Raw genomic sequence first — 24,754 nt, 5'->3', positions numbered from 1 at the left:
CCATTGCTGCAACCATTAGTCCTATTACCTCCATGCACTGAGCTATGGAAGGCTGAGGAATAGATTGAAGAACTTGACAAGCGTTTAGAAGTTTTAATTTTCTGACCTCTGTCTTCATTTCTACAGAATCTATTATTGTTCCCAGAAAGGGAACCCTTGTGGACGGGGACAGGGAACTCTTTTCTACGTTCACCTTCCACCCGTGAGACCTGAGAAAGGCTAATACAATGTCTGTATGAGCCCTTGATCTGGAAAGGGACGCCGCTTGGATTAGGATGTCGTCTAAGTAAGGTGCCACCGCATTGCCCTTCGGTCTTAGAACCGCTAGTAGGGACCCTAGCACCTTTGTGAAAATTCTGGGAGCAGTGGCTAAACCGAACGGAAGAGCCACGAACTGGTAATGTTTGTCCAGAAAGGCGAACCTTAGGAACTGATGATGATCTTTGTGGATAGAAATATGTAGGTACGCATCCTTTAAGTCCACGGTAGTCATGTATTGACCCTCCTGGATTGTTGGTAAAATCGTTCGAATGGTTTCAATTTTGAATGATGGAACTCTGAGGAATTTGTTTAGAATTTTTAAATCCAGAATTGGCCTGAAAGTTCCCTCTTTTTTGGGAACTACAAACAGGTTTAAGTAAAACCCCAGACCTTGTTCCGCTATTGGAACTGGGTGTATCACTCCTATCTTTAATAGGTCTCCTACGCAATGTAAGAATGCCTGTCTCTTTATCTGGTCTGAAGATAAGCGAGACATGTGGAACCTTCCCCTTGGAGGAAGTTCCTTGAACTCTAGAAGATACCCCTGAGAGACTAATTCTAGCGCCCAGGGATCCGGAACATCTCTTGCCCAAGCCTGAGCAAAGAGAGAAAGTCTGCCCCCTACTAGATCCGGTCCCGGATCGGGGGCTACCCCTTCATGCTGTCTTGGTAGCAGCAGCAGGCTTCTTGGCCTGTTTACCCTTGTTCCAGCCTTGCATTGGTTTCCATGCTGGTTTGGGCTGGGAAGCGTTACCCTCTTGTCTAGAGGCTGCAGAGTTAGGAGACGGTCCGTTCCTGAAATTGCGAAAGGAATGAAAATTAGATTTGTTCTTAGCCTTGAAAGGCCTATCCTGTGGGAGGGCATGGCCCTTTCCCCCAGTGATGTCTGAAATAATCTCCTTCAATTCTGGCCCAAAAAGGGTCTTACCTTTGAAAGGAATATTAAGCAGTTTTGTCTTGGACGACACATCCGCCGACCAAGATTTTAGCCAAAGCGCTCTGCGCGCCACTATTGCAAAACCTGAATTTTTCGCCACTAATTTAGCCAATTGAAAAGCGGCATCTAAAATAAAGGAATTAGCCAACTTTAGTGCATGAATTCTGTCCATGACTTCCTCATATGGAGTCTCCTTATGGAGCGAATTTTCTAGTTCCTCGAACCAAAAAGACGCCGCCGTGGTGACAGGAATAATACACGAAATTGGTTGGAGAAGGAAACCTTGCTGAACAAATATCTTTTTAAGCAATCCTTCCAATTTTTTATCCATAGGATCTTTGAAAGCACAACTGTCCTCAATGGGAATAGTTGTGCGCTTGGCCAACGTAGAAACTGCCCCCTCAACCTTAGGGACTGTTTGCCATGCGTCCCTTCTGGGGTCGACAATGGGGAACATTTTCTTAAATATAGGAGGTGGGACAAAAGGTATACCTGGCTTCTCCCACTCCTTAGTCACTATGTCCGCCACCCTCTTGGGTATCGGAAAGGCATCAGCGTGCACAGGGACCTCATTTTGCACAATTTCTCTGGAATCACCAAAGAGTCACAATCATCAAGAGTAGTTAGCACCTCCTTAAGCAGGGCGCGGAGATGTTCTAACTTAAATTTAAATGCCACGATATCAGGTTCTGCCTGCTGAGAAACCTTTCCTGAATCAGAAATTTCTCCCTCAGACAGACCCTCCCTCACTGCCAAGTCAGACTGGTGTGAGGGTATAACAGATAAATTATCGTCAGCGCCCACTTGCTCATCCTCTGTATTTAAAACTGAGCAATCACGCTTTCTGGGAAATGCTGGCAGTTTGGATAAAAGATTTGCTATAGAATTATCCATTACTGCAGTTAATTGCTGCATAGTAACAAGCATTGGCGCGCTAGATGTACTAGGTGTCACCTGCGCGGGCAAAACTGGTGTTGACACAGAAGGAGAGGATGATGAACTATCCCCACTACCTTCATTTGAAGAATCATCTTGGGCAACCTTATTAAATGTGACAGTATTGTCCTTACTTTGTTTGGACGCCATGGCACAATTTGAACATACATTTAAAGGGGGAACCACCTTGGCCTCCATACACACAGAAAATATGCTATCTGAAGGTGTAGACATGTTAGACAGACTTTGGCAGGCTATTAATGCAATAAAACCGTTTTTAAACAAAACCGTTACTGTCTCTTTAAATAATAAACAGAGCACACTTTATTTCTGAATACCTTCCTTGGGGGTTATTCACCACAGAAATAAGTCTTCTTGAAATCGTTTTTTTGGTCACAGGAACCTCTCACATGAAGCTGCATGCACTGCTTCCAAAAGTAACTGCGCAACTGAGGCGCGAAAATGAGGCCTCCTCCCTCTGCATACCAGAGTGAAGGGGCCTTCCAAAAGTCATATAAATATTATATAAATCAATCGATTTAGCCCACAATAGTGTCAACCAGTATAGAGCCCATTTATAAGCCTTCATTCTGTTATGAGTCTAAGAAAATGGCTTACCGATCCCATAAGGGAAAATGACAGTCTTCTAGCATTACTGTCTTGTTAGAAAAGAGACTAGTCATACCTGGAGCAGAAAAGTCTGCAAACTGTTCCCCCCAACTGAAGTTCTCTGGTTTCAACAGTCCTGCGTGGGAACAGCAATGGATTTTAGTTACTGTTGCTAAAATCATACTCCTCTTTTAACAGAACTCTTCATCACTTTCTGTTGTAGAGTAAATAGTACAAACCGGCACTATTTTAAAATAACAAACTCTTGATAGAAGAAATAAAACTACAACTAACACCACATACTCTTTACCATCCCCGTGGAGATGCTACTTGTTCAGAGCGGGCAAAGAGAATGACTGGGGGGCGGAGCCAGAGGGGGAGCTATATGGACAGCTTTTGCTGTGCTCTCTTTGCCATTTCCTGTTAGGGAAGAGAATATTCCCACAAGTAAGGATGAAGCCGTGGACCGGACACACCAATGTAGGAGAAAGGTAATCCAGATTTAACAGACTCATACTTCTAAAAAAGGGGACAAATCTAGTTCTGAATTGAGACCAGCAGGGTGAAGGGAGTTATATTTATATATAAACTCAGCTTCTTTTTTGAGGAGTTTGGTTTCGAAGTTACCTCCTCTCCAATCCCCTCTTACTATGTGAATACCCCAAAATTTAAAATGTTGCAAATTATTGTTGTGAATGTCTCTAAAATGTTTATAAAAATGAGTATCTAGATTTCCTTTCTCAATGTTGCATAAATGTTCTCTTATCCTGTCACGTAGCATCCTTGTTGTTTCTCCAAAATACACTAAATTACATGAGCATTTTATAACATATATGACACCCTTCTGTGAGCATCTTATTATATTTTTAATATCAAGCTTCTTCATTGTTTCTGTTATGGAGCTACTTTTTGTGCTATATTTGCAGGCTCTGCATAAATGACATGGAAAAAAGCCTCTCAAATTGTGTCCATGTAAATCTCTATCGGATGAGGTTATGACATCTCTTTTCAATTCACTGGGTGCTAAAATTTGTTTAAGGTTTTTGGCCTTTCTAAAAATAATCTTTGGTTTGACTGCTAGTATGTCCCCTATTACTGGATCTTTTTTTATAATGTTCCAATGTTTGTTTCCAATTTTCTTTATGACTTGATGATTTTCACTATAGTCCGTTATCAGGGCCACATTATATTCATTATTTATATCAGTATTCTTGATCTCATGTTTGTCTTTATATTTTAATAGTGACCTCCTATCAGTATCATGTGCTCTTTTTATAGCTCCTTCTAATTCTTTTTCAGAATAGCCCCTATCATAAAATCTTTGTTGTAAAATATTAATTTGTGTTTGAAAATCAATATGTCTTGAACAGTTTTTTTTAATCCTGAGGAACTGTCCTATAGGTATATTCTCCTTCCACCCTACATGATGGCAACTTTTTTTGTGTACATAATTGTTACAGTCTACTTGTTTGAAAAATGTCCTGGTGGCAATGTTCCCCTCATCTACAAACAGCTCTAGATCCAAAAATGAAATACATGTCTGACTATACTCATATGTAAATTTAAGGCCTCTATCATTTGAATTCATATGTTTAAAAAATAATTTGAGATTCTCCTCTGTCCCTCTCCAGATGATTAGAATATCATCAATGTACCTTTTGAAGAGCACGAGGTCCGCGCCAAACTTATGGGAGCTAAGAAAATTATTCTCCCAGTTACCCATGAAGATATTGGCATAGCTTGGCGCGAACCTCGTGCCCATCGCGGTACCTTCCAGCTGTAAATAATATTTCCCGTTAAATTCAAAATAGTTATTCTCAAGAATGAATTCAATACTTTTCAGGATGAATTGTTTCTTATGTGTACTGATGCTTACATCTTTACCTAGAGTTTCTTCAACTGCCTTTAGTCCCTAGTACTGAAACAGTTATCAGTAGAGGTAATGGAATATGAGAGTATATCGTCGATCTGAAAAAGGGAGGTAGGAGATGAATCTCTACGACTGATAACAGAACCTATGAAAAAGATTTCCCGCGAGGAAAACCATAGAATTCAATAGGTGATACTCCCTTCACATCCCTCTGACATTCACTGTACTCTGAGAGGAATCGGGCTGAGAAGCGCATATCAACATAGAAAATCAAGCACAAACTTACTTCACCACCTCCATAGGAGGCAAAGTTTGTAAAACTGAATTGTGGGTGTGGTGAGGGGTGTATTTATAGGCATTTTGAGGTTTGGGAAACTTTGCCCCTCCTGGTAGGATTGTATATCCCATACGTTACTAGCTCATGGACTCTTGCCAATTACATGAAAGAAATTAACATTATGAAAAAAATGACAGTCTGCAACAGAAAGATGATTTAGAGAATCGCGCATGTAGGAATAATATCAAAGTAATAGGACTTCCAGAAAGTACACAACACAAAGGATTTCAATGTATTTATATCAGAAACTTTACCTAAGCTTCTGGAAATCCCTTCTACTGGCATTCCTTTTACAATCGAAAGAGCTCATACATAGAATAGGCCCTTTGAAAGAAGGCAGACATAGTGATAGGCCTAGCCCCATAATTGCTACATTTCTTAACTTTCAAGATAAGTTAACCTTTTTACAGTATTACAGGAAAAAGAAAGAAATATCTATAGAGAGTAAAAGAATCCTTATATTTCAAGACTTCTCTGCAGAAGTGGCAAATAAAAGGAAAGTCACCAATATGCTCTAAGCTGATCAAAGGTTTTAATGCTACTTTAATATACCCAGCCAGAATTTGTGTACAGGGAGATGAAGAGGTTAAAGTCCTAGAAAATATTAAAGAAGCGGAGGCATTCATGAGTGAAGTGTTCAAATAATGAGGGTTAAATCTATTCAGACTAATACATCACTAAAAATGGTATAATGTGGTCAAATAGTGAAAGTGATGCTTTATCACATTGGGAAGGAGAGAAAGGAGAGATTAGTTATTTATTTGAAATTGTTTTGGGCATGTCTTTTTTTGTGTGTCCAGCTCATTGATATATTAGAATTAATATGATTAACTAGTTTCGGTGTACCCCCCTGGAACGTGGGGGCTATCACTTCCCCAATGAAAAGGAAAGCAGTACTTAAAGGTACACTCAGGTTAAATTAAATTTTCTTGATTCAGATACAGCATGTAATTTTAAACAACTTTCCAATTTACTTCCATTAAAAAAAATGTGCACAGTCTTTTATATTTACAATTTTTGAGTCACCAGATCCTACTGAGCATGTGCAAGAATTCACAGACTACACGTATATGCATTTGTGATTGGCTGATTGCTATCACATGGTACAAGGGGAGTGGAAATATACATAACTATGAAATTTGTTATAAAAAAATCTACTACTCATTTGAAGTTCAGACTAAGTGCTATTGCATTGTCTTGTTATCTTGCATTTGTTGATTATGCAAATCTAATGTGTTGACTGGTCCTTTAAACATTTCAGGGGCTTGGGGACTGACATAGCCCTCATACAGGAGACACACTTAAAAGGAGAGGAAATAAGTCAAATGAAAACTAGTTAGGTTGGGGAGGTTTTTGGAACCTCTTTTAAAAAGTAGGAAAAGAGGGGTGGCCATTTTAATAAAGAAAAAGTTTCCATACTCAATAGGGTCCTGTTACTTAGATCCTGAAGAAAGGTACATGATTTTAAAATTGGAAATTGAAAGGATAAAATTTACCTTCTGTAATGTTTATGGCCCTAACGAGCATTCCCCTAAATTCTGGTCAAATCTTCAAGTTCAATTATTGGAAAGTAGAAGGCATTCTTAACGTAGGTGGGGATTTTAATATGGTTGTTCAGATTATGCTCTGAACAACCATATTAAATTATCCTAAGCATTCAAACTAACAATTGTAAACTACCCCTTAAGAGATTTCGATTTCCTTGTTATCTGTTCAATGATACAAACTTTAAAAACTATCTTACTGCAAAATGGCAAGAATATTCTGTAAATAATCAGGAATACCTACATAGACCAAAGATTTATTGGGAAGCTTCAAAAGCAGTAATAAGAGGGGAAATTATAGCGTTTATAAGCAGGAATAAAAAAAAACAAAGACAACTACTCTAGAAGGAATTGGCAGTGTTATATGAAGAAGCTAGAGACCTATGGTTACTTAATCTCTCCACTCAACAATAAATTAGAGCTAGAACAAGGTTCTATAGATATGGAAACAAGTCAGGGAAACTTTTAGCGAAATTAGTTAATAAGTCAAGAAGTTCCAACTCTAACGGCACCATAAACAAAAAAGGGATGGTATTGGATAAAACTGAAGACATCTTAAAATCATTTGAGGATTATTACCAAAGGTATATAGTTCAGACAAATTAGATCAAGATAACCAAGAAGACTTTTGGTCCAGGCTTAAACTTTCTAAAAAGTAGACAATGATAAGATGAACAAGATCATTGAACCAATCTCAGAAGAAGAGATTAGAAAGGCGATTAAGAAATTAAAGAATAATAAATCTACAGGGCCAGACTTATTACCAAATGAATATTATAAACTTTTGGCTGAATGTATAATACCTACTTTGAATTCTCTAATTCATATTTTATGGAAGAGAAGTAATGTCACCTAATAATATATCATCTTGGACAATGTTAATACTTGAACCAAATAAAGACTCAACTATGATGGATTCATATAGACCCACATCTCTTCTGAACTCAGATTACAAATTGCTGACAGGTATTATGGCAGAGAGACTTCAAATGGTTTTAAAATCAGTAATACATATAGATCAAACCAGGTTTTTGAAAGGAAGAAATTCTGCTTCCAATATCAGGAAAGTTTTTCTAGTATTAGATTATCTTAAAAATCAAGATAAGGTCCTGTCAGATATTGAAAAACATGACACAGCCATAAATGCGAAAAAAGCATTTGATTTGGTCAAGTGGGATCATTTGTTTACTTTGTTATTGCAATTTGGTTTTCATAATAAAATAATTAAGTTTGTAAAGAATTTATACAAGTATCCCAAAACGGCCCTGCTAATAAATGGTCAAATCTCAAAAAAACTAATTTTATAAATAGGCACCCATCAGGAATGTCCTCTATCCCACTTATTTGAAATTGTAATATAAGCATTGACTATTGTCTTCAGAGAAAGAAAACAGGGAATCAGACTGGGTAATTATTTATATGCAGACTATTTATTACTATTTGTAAGTAATTTGGAGAAAAATATTCCATTAAAGGGACTTTAAACACTTGTCATTAGGTTGTTTGTTTTTTTTTTATTCATAATGTTTCTTTTGTTTTTTTTAAATGTAATTTGCTATTTATTTTTATTATAGGTTTACTTTTTTTTTCTTTTTTTACATTTATTTCACTTTCTGACCGCTCCGTGCAGACATGGCAGAAAGTTATGTGTAGACAAACCTCCCAGAAGTCTCTGTTTTGCTGTGAGCGCGCACGTCTGTAGAGTTGTAGACAGCACACTGAGCACAGCATGACTAAATCTACAGTGATTATCTTAGTGTTTTTCCCTAAATAGTATCTTTTGAACTGGCCTCATCTGTAAGCTAATAATTCATTATCATTTTTTAAAAAAAAAATGTATTTACCCTATTTTTTAATCTTACTTGTAGTGCGAGTGAAAGAGGGACCGCCCAACACACTGCTCAGGGAGACAGCTGCTGTCTCATAAATATTACCCCTCTGTATTTCTATCCAAGCTCCCGGAGTCCCGCTCAGTTTATTGCACATCTTATACAGCTCACGCTCTCTGTGCATCTCAGGTTATGTGACATTATAAATTGATGTACATAGAACAGAGCACTGTGGCTGACCTCTACATACTCGTAACACAATACAAATAAAGCATCCCCTTCCCTACACTATCTTTTAGGATCTTTGGAATGCCTGCTAAATAAACAAACCACTGATGCGGTCACATAACCTGAGATGCACAGAGAGCGTGAGCTGTATAAGATGTGCAATAAACTGAGCGGGACTCCGGGAGCTTGGATAGAAAAAACAGAGGGGTAATATTTATGAGACAGCAGCTGTCTCCCTGAGCAGTGTGTTGGGCGGTCCCTCTTTCACTCGCACTACAAGTAAGATTAAAAAATAGGGTAAATACATTTTGTTTTTAAAAAATTATAATGAATTATTAGCTTACAGATGAGGCCAGTTCAAATGATACTATTTAGGGAAAAACACTAAGATAATCACTGTAGATTTAGTCATGCTGTGCTCAGTGTGCTGTCTACAACTCTACAGACGTGCGCGCTCACAGCAAAGCAGAGACTTCTGGGAGGTTTGTCTACACATAACTTTCTGCCATGTCTGCACGGAGCGGTCAGAAAGTGAAATAAATGTAAAAAAAGTAAACAAATAATAAAAATAAATAGCAAATTGCATTTAAAAAAACAAAAGAAACATTATGAATAAAAAAAACAAAAAACCTAATGGCAAGTGTTTAAAGTCCCTTTACTTGGTATGCGCATGCAAGTGAAGAAGGGAGTGTGCATTGAGTATCGCATAGAACGTGCGTTACAACATGTCAGCCAGCACTGCATTCAGTAGGCGGTGGTTTAGGGGTATTATTGAAAATTAAAAAAAAATGTGCAGATGCTAAATAAAGAAATAAAGAAAGAAATAATATATAAAACAAAGCAAAAAAAGATTAAAAAAAATTATAATTACATTAAAACAGATGGTGTTTAGGGTCCCTTTAATAATGAATATATCGACTTTAAGTTCATCTCAGATTTAGCAACATTCATTTTATAACCAGAAAATGATGTTATTAAGTGAACATAAAAATTCAAATGTAAATAAGTTTTGAAGATAGCTCATGAGGGTATATAATATCTGGGAATTCATATTTCACCACAGGAAGATAGATGGTATAGGTTAAATTATCCACCGTTATTTAAAAAATAAAAGACCTTAAAGTGCCATAAAACAGGTTGAAATATGTGCATATCCTAAAAGGGCTAATTAATGTAAATTAGTTTGCATTAAAAAATTGTTTAAAAATTGGTGGTAAGTATTTTAAAAACTTAAATTATGCTTACCTGATAATTGTCTTTTCTTTAGATGGAGTGTACACAGCTGCATTCATTACTTTTGGGAATTAAGAACCTGGCCACCAGGAGGAGGCAAAGACACCCCAGCCAAAGGTTTAAATACTCCTCCTACTTCCTTCACTCCCCAGTCATTCTGCCGAGGAACAAGGAACAGTAGAAAAGGTGCCAGAAGAAAAAAATTTAAAAAAATAAGCTGCCCATAGAAAAAAAATACGGGTGGGGAGCTATGGACTCTTTCCATCTGAAGAAAAGAAAATGATCAGGTAAGCATAATTTAAGTTTTTCTTCATGAATGGAAAGAGTCCACAGCTGCATTCATTACATTTGGGAAAACAATACCCGAGCTATAGAGGACACTGACTGCAAAAATGGGAGGGTACAATAGGTGGCGAGGGCACCAGGCCTGAAAAACCACAACCCAACCAAACCCCGCTTCGTCTGAGCCAGGCAAAAAAAAAATTAGAAGGAAAAGGCCCCAAGGACACTGACCCGCATATAGTCAGAAAGCCTAACTAGAGACCCAAAGTAGACTCACTGAGCCAACACTCCTCCAGGAGAACCATCGCCCAGCAGTCAGTCCCACACAACCCTTACTAGTACAGTACCAAAATCCCCAGAAGGTAGAGGACAAGGGTGAGCCAAAGGGATACCCAAAAGGTACACCAGGATCAAATAAAGGAAAAACCCCCTTCAAAAGAAGGCCAAGTCCACAGCAACCCAAAAGGATACTGAGAACAAGAGACGACACCCAACACACAAGGAGCAACCAGGCATCATCAACGAGAAGAAACATCTCCCAAACATCGTGCAACATAACTGAAAAAGACAGCTGAAGACAAAGTCCTCAAAACGTCTGAACTCAGAGACTGAGCAAACAGAAATAACAAGTAGCAAACTCAGAAACATCTGAGTCTAGCAACACGCTGCCATCCATAGGAAGACCTATCCGTAAGGAAGAAGCGGCTGCACAAAATAGACTGCCCATCCAAGACACAGATTGCCCAACCTCCAAGACAGAGGACACTCACCAGGCAATCCAGTCCGCCAAGCTTATTCACAGATCTCAAAGAGGGAGAGGCACAGAACCTCTAAAAAAAGAAGGTCCACTGTTACCCCCAAGATCTGAGGATGAACAACAGATCTCAGATCCAACACCTAGCCGGCAGATCTGAAAGCAAGGGAACCAAAGGAAACCCCAAGACCAGCCTCCAAAAGGGCGTTCAAATGGACACAGCCACTTCACCTTAAAGACAATCGAGCAGGTGTTAGACCTAAGGAGATCTAGCAAAGCCACCTGACTAAGTCTCAATGTGGAGCCAGCAGCTCCCCAGATGGACAGGAACAACTCAAAGAGCAGACCAATCCCTGAATCAGATAAACATCTGTTCCAAACTCTCGAACACGGGAGGCCCCTAAACATGGAACCACACCTCTGTAAGGACAACGAACCCCCTTAAGAGGAGAACGCAGAAAAACACCTGCCCATAAGACAGGAAGAACCGAGAGGACACAAGGATACGTCACTGACAAACACGAAAGAACCCCTTAAAACACCATCCTGCTAGCACACATACCAGGCGCAAAAGAGACAGCTGAGCAAACGCAAACCTTCCGTTTGCTAGGCAGGAAAGTCCACCATCAGGTCACGTCAGTTGGCTGTCCCAAGGGAACCGTATAGTCTGGCACAAGACAAGCACCAAGGAGTCCCGGCTATCAATAAATCTGGCCAAGATGTAGAACAGAACAGCCAGAACAAGGGCTAAGCCCAAGTACCCCGGAAGCTGGAACCCCCCGCCCAGTCCTAGGATCATAAGTTCCGGGAACATCCCACAGCGGGATCCACAAAGAGAAAACGCAGAGTAGAACCCTCGAAAACCGGAAGATCAGCACAAGAAGCCCGGGCCCCACAAATGCTTAGATTAAACAATCTTCCAGGGGCATAAATCCCTTGTCTGATATAAAAAAAACAGACCTCCCAGGGAAAAAATCCAGAATAACCCGGATAACAAGAGCAAGAAGCCCTTGTAAGTTCCAGCCCAAAGGTAAGAGAGACCACCCCTGCAGGAGCCCAACAATCCAAAGCCCCCAGGCCATAAAAGGACACTAAAGCTAACAGGCATCCAAGCCACCTTAACATGACTGTGCTAGAAAGTGAGACTAATCCCCCTTAAAGGACACAGGGCGCTGCTCATTTTATCAACCCTAAAAGGAGGAAAGGCTGAGTAGACCTTGCCGGGGATCGAACTAGCAATCCTAGGTTTGCTACAGTACGAAGTAGCCACAGAGCATTAGTATGCTGAGCTAGCTGTCCAGCTAGCCACAAGCTCCAGACACAAAGGGAACAGTGAGGACAAGTCACCCGAACAGAGCAACATCAAGCCTCCACATTACCTCAGATTCGAAGTCAGAGGAACAGTAAAACATGGGTTTGGATGCCACATGGATGGCAATACCTGAACCCTATGAGTGAAAAACCACTAGGACCTCTTTTATCCCAAGAAAGATGCTGAGCATTCCCAACACCGGGAAGGACCCCGAATTGGAGCCCAAAAGGACCTCTGTCTAATGTGCCGAAAAGGAACACCCAACTCACGAAGGGAATCCAAGTCCCCCGAAGGCGACCCATCCACAAGGAGAAACTGACAATCCAAGAGGTCTCAATGAAGAGAATCACTAAAGGAACAAGTCCAAAAAGGACAATTTCCTAAAGCAACACCGTCCCGACCGGCGGAAAGAGGTGCTAAACCCTCTAATTTTCCCACCACGTGGGAGGGAATACTCTAGGTTCCGAGGGTATCGGAAACCGAGAGTGACGCAGCAAAATTGACTGACCCAGTCACCAGAGAGATTGCTTTATAGGACTGAAACAATCCCGAAAGCTGCATGGACCCACAAGTCCTCTTGAGAATGCTTAGCTGAAACTTGTAAAACAAATAAATGTTACGAGCACTCAGCACCCCAACCTGACCACAAGGTATAATAGGCGCCACCTGTCTGAATAAGCCGCGAGACAGAAGATCTGAACCCAAGCAGGACCAGCCTACAACCAGGGTCATAACTGGCAAGCTGGCTAAATCCGCCCTCAGAGAGGTAGGAAGAAAAACAAACAAACATGGAACAAACACATGTCCCGAACAACTTCTGTAGAAGTAAATAGAGTATCGATTCCAGAGATTTTTAAGTTCCCGCAGGAAACATAGTATGAAAAAGAAAAGAAAATTAATCCTAGCCGGATAAAATAGGCAACACGAGGGTCAACGCCCAAGAAGAAGAGAAAGATCCGCAGGACCAGCCCAACAGAAACCCTGTTCTTTCAACAAAACTGGGAAGGATCTTGATAACAAGACTTAAAGGAGATTACTTCATCCCCCCACGTCTAACGAGGTGAGCCATTCGAAGGAGACTGATGAGTCCCATAACCGAGGATAGGGTCCCCAAACAGCTCAAAACGTGTCTGATTAAAACACGAAGGAGAGCCAGCACTCACCACATCCTATGAACCAGACACCAGCGGACTAGAATTCTCCATCGCCACACAGTCAGGAATGCGGAAATGGGAGACCAGAATGTACACGCCTGGTCACAAGGTGAACCGTACAGTCCAAAAAAAGCGCAACCAACCGTAAAGGTCGCATCACTTCGAAAGGCCGTTATGTTCCGAAAAAGCCAAGAGCCCAGTTAATACTACACATAAGCAGATTGAATCACCTTAACATGATTTAAAAAAAAAAAAAAAAAACCCTGTTCAATAATCCCCCTCAGGAGATATTAACCCTTGCTTCCAAGATACTAAAGGAGACCTTGTATTTTTCATGCGAGTTCGCAGGAACAAATCATTTACAGTACAATCATGAAGTAAAATGAAACGATTTTACCGGAATCTACGCTGTGGAACAGGAACACGACCCTTCAAGTGTGACGGATAGGAGCCTCGCCTCTGCCATGGACTTGAGAGAAGGAAACAGGCAGCGAAGTTCGACAACGCTGATTGCTTGTGTTGTTCCTGCATCTCCGGACTCTAATTTTCATCCAAACCCTCACTGAGAGACTGACAGGATTACTTAAAACTCCCGTCCCATGTCGAAGAGTACTACCCTCCATAAGAGACGCAAACAAACTTCTGACACTTCTCTGCCAACCTCCTGGGATGAAAGACAAAGAATGACTGGGGGATGAGGGAAGTGGGAGGAGTATTTAAGCCTTTGGCTGGGGTGTCTTTGCCTCCTCCTGGTGGCCAGGTTCTTATTTTCCAAAAGTAATGAATGCAGCTGTGGACTCTCTCCATTTATGAAGAAAATAATTTTCAAAAATAAGTAAAATGAATTACATAACTACACTGCCTGGAACAGCTAACTCCACCCCTCTTATCAGTGTTTAGACACAGGCATTGTATTTCAACTGAGTTCACAGATTCTAGGCATGCTCCAGCAGATAATCCCTATTCATTTTTGCATTTTACCAAAACAACAATAAACATAGAAACAGGCATAAAAGGAATTGTGTGGGGGAAATTAGAGCTTTACCATTCAGAAACTAAAAAGGGTTAATGACGAGGCACTGCAGTATATAAGCAGGTAAAGTACATATATTATTTTGTCTCTATCACAACTTGTTTTATGTCCCTTTAAGTTCTGGACCAAATTACCAATTACAATTTCAAGCAGAATACATTTATTTCAGATGATAATTCTCCCTAAAATACTAATCTCTCTTTACTCTATCCGGCAATTAACTTGGAATAATAAAAAGCCCAAAATAACTATAAAAAGCTCTGCCTACAAAGAGAGTTTGGGGGGTTTGCCCTACCACATTTAGAATATCATAATTGGATAAAAAAAAAATTATTTTTTTTTAAATAATTTTTTATTGAGGTTGTGCGAAAAATTACAACATACTGTGATAGCCTTACAACTGTAGAGACACAGAAATTAAGAGTTAGTTGACTACATACAATATAAAGAAATGATAAGTCAAAAACAAAACTTGTATATAACATTGCATGCTATTAAGAAGGCTTCTCGAACCTCTTTTCTAGATATACTAGCTAGGGATGGGTGAATGTTTCGCAACATTCGAAAAACGGCACAAATTTTAACACATTCGTTCGTTCTAATCGAATTTCGAATGTTTACATAACATTTTAACATTCGATTTTCGAATGTTCGGTTTCGAATTTTACGATTACATTTGAAAATATTATTTTCGAAAAATTCGAATTTAGATTGTAATAGTATTTCTAATGCTTTTTCTTTAAATGTAATATTCGAATTATGCAATATTCGAGTTCGAAAAATTCGAATTTATATTCGAATTTATATGTTTGTAATAGTATTTCTAATGCTTTCTTTAAATGTAATATTCGAATTATGCAATATTCTATATGGAAACATTCGAAATGATATATTTGTATCTGTTATGTATCAATTTACTAAATTCCTGCCCTACCACATGAACTACTGAACTTCTGAATAGTATTTGTTAAATAGAATGTTAAATTCGAAATTTCAAATGTGGACATTCGATATAATTATAAACATTCGAATTCGAAAGTGACATTCGAAAACTGTAAATAACATTCGATTTTCGAATTTTTAAGAATATTCGTTCTTATCGACATTTGGATTTAGAATTCGAATTTCGGTAATAACATTCGTTCTACATTCGAAAATTTACACATTCGCCCATCCCTAATACTAGCATATCTGGCTGACTAGTTATAAGGCCACTCAGGGGCTCTTAAACTACATAAAAATGAAAAGAAATAAGGTAGTCAGATTTGCGGCCTCTTATGGGCCTAAGAACAGCATATAACAATCAGCGGGTAAGCACCGCTTGGGGTATAGATTATATACTTGTTCAAATAGGGGCGAGGGGTGTATTAGTAACTGGCAAGAGAGTAATAACTAGCGGTTAAGGTCTCTAAGGAACTCTGACAAACTAGAGGTGCTAGGGGTATGCTGTAATTGGGAGGGAGGTCCCCATATTAGAAGGCTTGTAAATACATGAATTGCGTAGATATCTACTTATTTGGAACAGCCAGGCCAAAGATATAATACAAGGTTAGACCAAAATTATGGGTTTAGGTGGACTTGCAAGGTTAATACTCCTATGACATAGGTATGGCTAATAAAGCTTTATAACCAGATAGTATGGTTTTTAGTTATATGTCTATGTAACTAGGTGTGACGCTACTGGCTATTTTCTATACTTTTTATATGACGAATATATTATCACTACAGGTTAGGCCTCTAAATGTCTCAACTAATAGCGAGCAAAATATAGTCATATACATGAGAGAGGGGGCAATCTATGGTAAGTCTAGAATAAGCCTCAAGTTCCCACCAAGATAACTGATATAATATAAAGTTATGGCTATACATGCAGGAATTCAAGTAGGAGATCCAGTGCTTTAGGTTATAAGGACATCTTTTGGATATATACAGTAAAATCAAATTATTTGCATAAACCTTTTTATAGTAGGATGTAGCTAATACTATTACAACCCAAACCAATGCTTTGATTCTATATTTCCACCAACCTATGATAGGCTAATTATAATCTCATACTTCCCATATGGCTAAAAATCTTATGTTAGCCCCATCTGCTTCCCAGATATATAAGACATGGGAATAATATTACATTGAATATACTTGTTTAATGCATATATCTGTAAATGTAATGATTGGAAGGTAGATACTAGCCTATTATGTATAATCTCTAATACCTAGGATAAATGGAGTACTAAAATTATCTAAATGAGTCAATCTATGAATTAGTCTTTTAAATAAGAGTTGTTAGGAAGGTGCAGGCTCAAAGAGAAGTTTGTGCCTTATAGAAAGGGTAGTGTGTTAGCTGTGGCAGCCCACACTGGAGGCGCTACTCTAAATGTACCTTTACTGTATATATTGAAGGGGAGCTCAGCTAATAGGTATATGGGAGATTCTCTATTTAGAAACACCAACTTTCCTGTAAACAGTGATGGTTAAAAATTCAGCATTAATACTTTACATGCAAGCTTAAAGGGCCACTGTAAGTAAATATTTTCTATGCCTGTTACTAACTAACTACCCCAAATACTCTTTATATCAATAGCATTTAATTAACATATCTCTACCGTATATCAGAAATCTTGTCTGCAAATTTAATTGTTTTCCAAACCCACTCCGTGTGTATCCTTTGCTCTGTACCAATCCGTTTACAATACCCAGGTTTCAAAATGGCGCTTTAAACACAAAGTTATTGGTTTAAGTATTTTGAACACTCAGTGCTGAAAATGGTGGGCAGGATAACGTAACATCATCGTCGAATAAAAGATATAACTTTTAGAACGTTATGAAACTTCGTTTTGGAGAAAATATAGGGCAGTAGGTTTTAATTAATGTTTATTAACTTTAATATGTTAGTTGTTTAGCTTAAAAATTATAACAGAAAGTAATCCTTTAATAATAAACTGAGTCAAGTAATAGCACAGCAGATCCCATTGCACAACTGACATTTCAAGAGGATATGCGTGTATTTAACAAGAGTATTTTCTTATACTTGATAGAAAAGTGCCTTCATAAATTATAAATCCTTATAAGTAGCTCTTAAACAGGGGGGCGCAAAGCATTATCAACCTTGAAGACACATTGTTTGTGTAATATGAAGATAAATCATCTAATACCATATGCTAACAACTTGGATTAAACAGACTGAGCTAAAATAGCAGTCGGGACCTCAATTAATCAGCAATGTAACTGTCACATATCAGCTCTAGAATAGAGGGAAATGTCCAGAACTATGCAATAATTTAAAATAAGCCTAAAGTTATGGGACCCCAATTAGAATAGGGTGAGAGTATCGGACAACTCAAATTTGCAATTAGACATGGGATTAGAAAGCTAACAGCCTCCGAAATTTTGCAGCAAATGGCTGAGAGCGTCCATCTTGGAATGAGACTATCCAATCCCTTTTCGGGTGCTTCCACATCTGTAAGGGCTCAAAGTGAAGGCTGTCATGTTTGGGTGCCTTAGAAAGCACTGTTCAATTTGGGTCAGAGCCACCCAAGATAGAGACTGCGAGTAGGCGGGAGAGTCCGGGGCCGTAGCAGGCCGTACTGATAAGGGCTTCAAAGTAAAATTTGTGACTTTATCAGACATTAGGACATTGAGTAACTCACTGCAGTGTAGAGGGAGCATAGGCACATCTACCCTCGGCGTCAGTTTTCTAACAGTCGTGCACTCACTCTCCAGAGCGGAAAAGCCGAGTGTTTCAGCTGGGTTTCCAACACTATCATGTCAGAACTGCGTCTCCTGCGTCCGTCTGCATAATAACTCCCTTGGGGTAGTGGCGAGTAGGGCAGCCTCGTTCGCACCGAGTAAACATCCAGAGCAGCTGGACTGTAAATCACTAACCATTTCAGGCGCCATTTGTGCTTCCGCATGTAATTGTCTTTCGTGGCGGGGCCTTAAGAGTTGACAATATCTGCGCAAAGTTGCTGTCCATTTTCCGACCTAATGTGATCAAGAGGTCCTGTAGTTCCCTGTATGAGGACTCCTCCATAGTGAAATATAGTTGCATCCCTCAAACGTAGTAGTGGGAGAGCGCTGCTTAACCCAGCAGGCCAGAGGGGGGGGTTATGTAGATGGTAGAAGGCCGCTGCCGTTTCAGCCCAAACAACCAAACCTCAGATCTTTAGTAGGTAATTGTAAAAAAAAAATAAATGGGTATCCGCAAGTTTAGTTCAGTCTTAGACAACAAGTACATCAAAATACGATCCAGACTTTCCAATCATAAAACTTATAAGTTGTATTCTAACTTCAGAGAGTCCAGAGCTGCTGAGTTTAGCATCTGGTCATGGCGGCTGCTAGGACACACCCCCCATAATTGGATAATTTTAAGTAGAGTAGTTGTGGAATGGTTATCAGAATCTGCATATTATACAATTCCTGAAGTAGAGATAAATTTCTTCTCATTATATAATCCAAAATATTCTATGTATTCCATGGCAGAAGCTACCAGCAGATTAAAAATATGAAAACAATATTCTTTCCTATCTGGGCATGGCAGAAACTTTGTATGAATTTAGGGATTAAAAGCAGTGTATCCAAATACATGTTTATACAAAGTAACTTAGCTTTTCCAGAAGGTACTATTAATTCGGTAATATTTAAGAACAGGGGTAAAAAAAAGGCCTGAATTTCATGCATCAAATTATAAGCCAAGAAGGAAAACTAGTTAAACATATAAAACAAGATTTTTTTTTCCCTACAAAAACAGAATTTATGCATACCTGATAAATTACTTTCTCTTGCGGTGTATCCAGTCCACGGTTTCATCCTTTACTTGTGGGATATTCTCATTCCCTACAGGAAGTGGCAAAGAGAGCACACAGCAGAGCTGTCCATATAGCTCCCCCTCCAGCTTCACCCCCCAGTCATTCGACCAAAGGTTAGGAAGAAAAAGGAGAAACCATAGGGTGCAGTGGTGACTGTAGTTTAAACAAAAAATGTTTTACCCAACTTAAATGCCAGGGCGGGCCGTGGACTGGATACACCGCAAGAGAAAGTAATTTATCAGGTAAGCATAAATTCTGTTTTCTCTTGCAAGGTGTATCCAGTCCACGGCTTCATCCTTTACTTGTGGGATACCAATACCAAAGCTTTAGGACACTGATGAAGGGAGGGAACAAGACCTTTCTCCCAAAAATAGCCTCCGAAGAAGCAAAAGTATCAAATTTGTAAAATTTTGCAAAACTATGCAGTGAAGACCAAGTCGCTGCCTTACAAATCTGTTCAACAGAAGCCTCATTTTTGAAAGCCCATGTGGAAGCCACTGCTCTGGTAGAATGAGCAGTAATTCTTTCAGGAGGCTGCTGGCCAGCAGTCTCATAGGCCAAACGGATGATGATTTTCATCCAAAAGGAAAGAGAGGTAGCAGTCGCTTTCTGACCTCTCCTCTTACCAGAATAGATAAACAAGGAAGATGTTTGTCTGAAATCCTTAGTTGCTTGTAAATAGAACTTTAAAGCACGAACTACATCAAGATTGTGTAACAGACGTTCCTTCTTCGAAGAAGGATTAGGACACAGAGAAGGACAACTATTTCCTGGTTAATATTCTTGTTAGAAACAACTTTAGGAAAAAAAACAGGCTTGGTACGCAAAACTACCTTATCTGCGTGGAACACCAGGTAAGGTGAATCACACTGTAATGCAGATAATTCTGACACTCTTCGAGCAGAAGAGATAGCTACTAAAAACAAAACTTTCCAAGATAACAACTTAATATCTATGGAATGTAAAGGTTCAAACGGAACCCCTTGAAGAACTGAAAGAACTAGATTTAGGTTTATAGACAGGCTTGATTCTGACTAAAGCCTGAGCAAACGCTTGAACGTCTGGATAGACAAAGCGGATATTTGTCCTTTTAAGGAACTAGCTGACAAACCTTTCTCCAATCCTTCTTGGAGAAAGGACAATATCCTGGGAATCCTAATCTTACTCCATGAGTAACCCTTGGATTCACACCAACAAAGATATTTCCGCCATATCTTATGGTAGATTTTCCTGGTGACAGGCTTTCTAGCCTGAATCAGAGTATCTATAACTGACTCAGAGAACCCACGCTTTGATAGAATTAAGCGTTCAATCTCCAAGCAGTCAGACGTAGAGAAACTAGATTTGGATGCTTGAACGGACCCTGTATTAGAAGATCCTGCCTCATTGGCAGTGTCCATGGTGGGACAGATGACATGTCCACTAGGTCTGCATACCAAGTCCTGCGCAGGCGCTATCAGAATCACCAAAGCCTTCTCCTGCTTGATTCTGGCGACCAGACGTGGGAGGAGAGGAAACGGTGGAAAAACATAAGCCAGATTGAAGGACCAAGGCGCTGCTAGAGCATCTATCAATACCGCCTTGGGGTCCCGGGACCTGGACCCGTAGAGCGGAAGTTTGGCGTTCTGATGGGACGCCATCAGATCCAATTCTGGAGTGCCGCATAGTTGAGTCATAGCCGGGTGAAAAGTCTGACGACTTAGAAAATCCGCCTCCCAGTTGTCTACTCCTGGGATGTGAATTGCTGAGAGATGGCAGGAGTGATCCTCCGCCCACCTGATTATTTTGGTTACTTCAGTCATCGCTAGGGAACTCTTTGTTCCCCCCTGATGATTGACGTAAGTAACAGTCGTGATGTTGCCCGACTGAAATCTGATGAATTTGGCCGCAGCTAGTTGAGGCCACGCCTGAAGAGCGTTGAATATCACCCTCAGTTCCAGAATGTTTATCGGGAGAAGCGTTTTTTCCCGAGACCATAAGCCCTGAGCTTTCAGGGAGTCCCAGACCGCACCCCAGCCTAACAGACTGGCGTCGGTCGTTACAATGACCCACTCTGGCCTGCGGAAACATATTCCCTGAGACAGGTGGTCCTGAGACAACCACCAGAGAAGAGAATCTCTGGTCTCCTGGTCCAACTGAATTTGAGGAGACAAATCTGCATAATCCCCATTCCACTGTTTTAGCATGCATAGTTGCAGTGGTCTGAGGTGTATCCGAGCAAAAGGGACTATGTCCATTGCCGCTACCATTAATCCGATTGCCTCCATGCACTGAGCTACAGATGGCCGAGGAATGGAATGAAGAACTCGGCAAGTAGTTAAAAGTTTCAACTTTCTGACCTCCGTCAGAAATATTTTCATTTCTACTGAATCTATTAGTGTTCCTAGGAAGGGAACCCTTGTGAGTGGGGACAGAGAACTCTTTTTGACGTTAACCTTCCACCCGTGAGACCTCAGAAAGGCCAATACAATCTCTATGTGAGCCTTGGCTCTGTGAAAGGACGGCGCCTGAATTAAGATGTCGTCCAAATAAGGCGCCACTTCTATGCCCCGCGATCTTAGAACCGCCAGAAGGTACCCTAGCACCTTTGTGAAAATTCTGGGAGCAGTGGCTAAACCGATTGGAAGAGCCACGAACTGGTAATGCTTGTCTAGGAAAGCAAACCTGAGGAACTGATGATGATCTTTGTGGATAGGGACATGCAGGTACGCATCCTTTAGATCCACGGTAGTCATATATTGAGCTTCCTGGATCATAGGTAAGATTGTCCGAATGGTCTCCATCTTGAATGATGGGACTGAGGAATCTGTTTAGATTTTTTAGATCCAGGATTGGTCTGAAAGTTCCTTCTTTTTTGGGAACCACAAACAGGTTTGAGTAAAAACCCAGACCTTGTTCTGCAATTGGAACTGGGTATATCACTCCCATCGTATGTAGATCTTCTACACAGTGTAAGAACGCCTCTTTCTTTGTCTGGTCTGTAGACAGATGAGAAATGTGGAACCTTCCCCTTGGAGGGGAGTCCTTGAATTCTAGAAGATATCCCTGGGAAACAAGCTCTAATGCCCAGGGATCGTGAACATCTCTTGCCCAGGCCTGAGTGAAGAGAGAGAGTCTGCCCCCTACTAGATCCAGTCCCGGATCGGGGGCTACCCATTCATGCTGTCTTGCTAGCAGCTGAAGGCTTTTTGGCCTGTTTACCCTTGTTCCAGCCCTGGTAAGGCTTCCAGGTTGCCTTGGGCTGTGAAGCGTTACCCTCTTGCTTTGCAGCTGTAGAGGCTGAAGCCGGACCGCTCCTGAAGTTACGAAAGGAACAAAAATTAGCTTTGTTTCTAGCCTGAAAGGGCTTGTCCTGAGGGAGAGCATGGCCCTTTCCCCCGGTGATTTCTGAAATAATCTCTTTCAATTCTGGCCCGAAAAGGGTCTTTCCCTTGAAAGGGATATTTAATAATTTGGATTTTGACGACACATCGGCCGACCATGACTTGAGCCAAAGCGCTCTGCGCGCCATAATGGCGAAACCTGAATTTTTTGCCGCTAACTTAGCTAATTGCAAGGCGGCGTCTGTGATAAAAGAATTAGCTAGCTTTAGAGCCTTAATTCTACCCATAATTTCGTCATATGAGGTCTCCGCCTGGAGCGCCTCAAACCAGAAAGCCGCTGCAGTAGTTACAGGAGTAATGCAGGCAATAGGTTGGAGAAGGAAACCTTGTTGAACAAAAATTTTCTTAAGTAAACCTAATTTTTTATCCATAGGATCTTTAAAAGCACAACTGTCTTCAATTGGTATGGTTGTGCGCTTAGCAAGTGAAGAAACAGCCCCCTCTACCTTAGGGACCGTCTGCAACGAGTCCCACCTGGGGTCAGTTATGGGGAACATTTTCTTAAAAATAGGGGGGGGGGGGGAAACAAAAGGGACACCTGGTCTATCCCACTCCCTAGTAACAATATCCGCAACCCTTTTAGGGATCGGAAACGCATCAGTGTATACAGGGACCTCTAGGTACTTGTCCATTTTACACAATTTCTCTGGGACCACCATAGGATCACAATCATCCAGAGTGGCTAATACCTCCCTGAACAATACGCGGAGGTGTTCCAGTTTAAATTTAAATGCTAATGAATCTGACTCTGCCTGATGAGAAACCTTTCCTGAGTCGGAAATTTCTCCCTCAGACATCAAATCCCTCACCCCCACTTCAGAGTGTTGTGAGGGTACATCAGATAAGGCTACCAAAGCTTTAGACTGCTCAGAATCTGTTCTTAAAACAGAGCTATCACGCTTTGCAGGAAAAACTGGCAGTTTGGATAGAAAGGCTGCAAGGGAATTATCCATGACTGTCGCTAGTTGTTGCAATGTAATAGGGGCAGACGCACTAGAGGTACTAGGCATCGCTTGAGCGGGCGTAACTGGTTGTGACACATGGGGAGAGGTAGGCGGACTATCCTCATTACCTTCAGTCTGAGAATCATCTAGGGTCACACTTTTAAGTGCAACAATATGATCTTTAAAGTGTATAGACATATTAGTGCAATTGGGACACATTCTGAGAGGGGGTTCCACCATGGCTTCTAAACACATTGAACAAGGATTTTCCTTAGTGTCAGACATGTTTAACAGACTAGTAGCATACACAAGCAGGCTTGGAAAACACTTTAATCAAATAAAAAACACAATTTGAAAAAAAGGTTACTGTGCCTTTAAGAAATAAAAAGCACACAATTTTACAAAACAGTGAAAAATGCACCAATCCTTTTGAAATTTTCACAGTATGTACCTAAGACTTTAATATGATTGCACAGCAAGTTTCAGAACGATTAACCCCTTAATGCCCAAACCGGAGCAGCCTAAAGCCAACAACCGGTTAATTAACTACAGCACCTTGCCACAGCTTACTGCTGTGGCCCTACCTGCCCTTAGGGATCAGTTTTGGGGAAATAAAGCTTCTTCTAGGCCCTCAATCAGCAGCTGGACCCTCCATGTGAAGCAGCATGAAAACAGAATTTATGCTTACCTGATAAATTACTTTCTCCAACGGTGTGTCCGGTCCACGGCGTCATCCTTACTTGTGGGATATTCTCTTCCCCAACAGGAAATGGCAAAGAGCCCAGCAAAGCTGGTCACATGATCCCTCCTAGGCTCCGCCTACCCCAGTCATTCGACCGACGTACAGGAGGAAATATGCATAGGAGAAACCATATGATACCGTGGTGACTGTAGTTAGAGAAAATAATTCATCAGACCTGATTAAAAAAACCAGGGCGGGCCGTGGACCGGACACACCGTTGGAGAAAGTAATTTATCAGGTAAGCATAAATTCTGTTTTCTCCAACATAGGTGTGTCCGGTCCACGGCGTCATCCTTACTTGTGGGAACCAATACCAAAGCTTTAGGACACGGATGAAGGGAGGGAGCAAATCAGGTCACCTAAATGGAAGGCACCACGGCTTGCAAAACCTTTCTCCCAAAAATAGCCTCTGATTGAAGGACAAAAACTACATTTAAACACCAAAAAACTCTTAGCCATCTCCGTGGAGATGTTGCCTGTGCAACGGCAAAGAGAATGACTGGGGTAGGCGGAGCCTAGGAGGGATCATGTGACCAGCTTTGCTGGGCTCTTTGCCATTTC

Source organism: Bombina bombina, chromosome 3, assembly GCF_027579735.1.
Source record: "Bombina bombina isolate aBomBom1 chromosome 3, aBomBom1.pri, whole genome shotgun sequence".
NCBI lineage: Eukaryota > Metazoa > Chordata > Amphibia > Anura > Bombinatoridae > Bombina > Bombina bombina.
Note: the sequence above shows the minus strand (reverse complement) of the source record.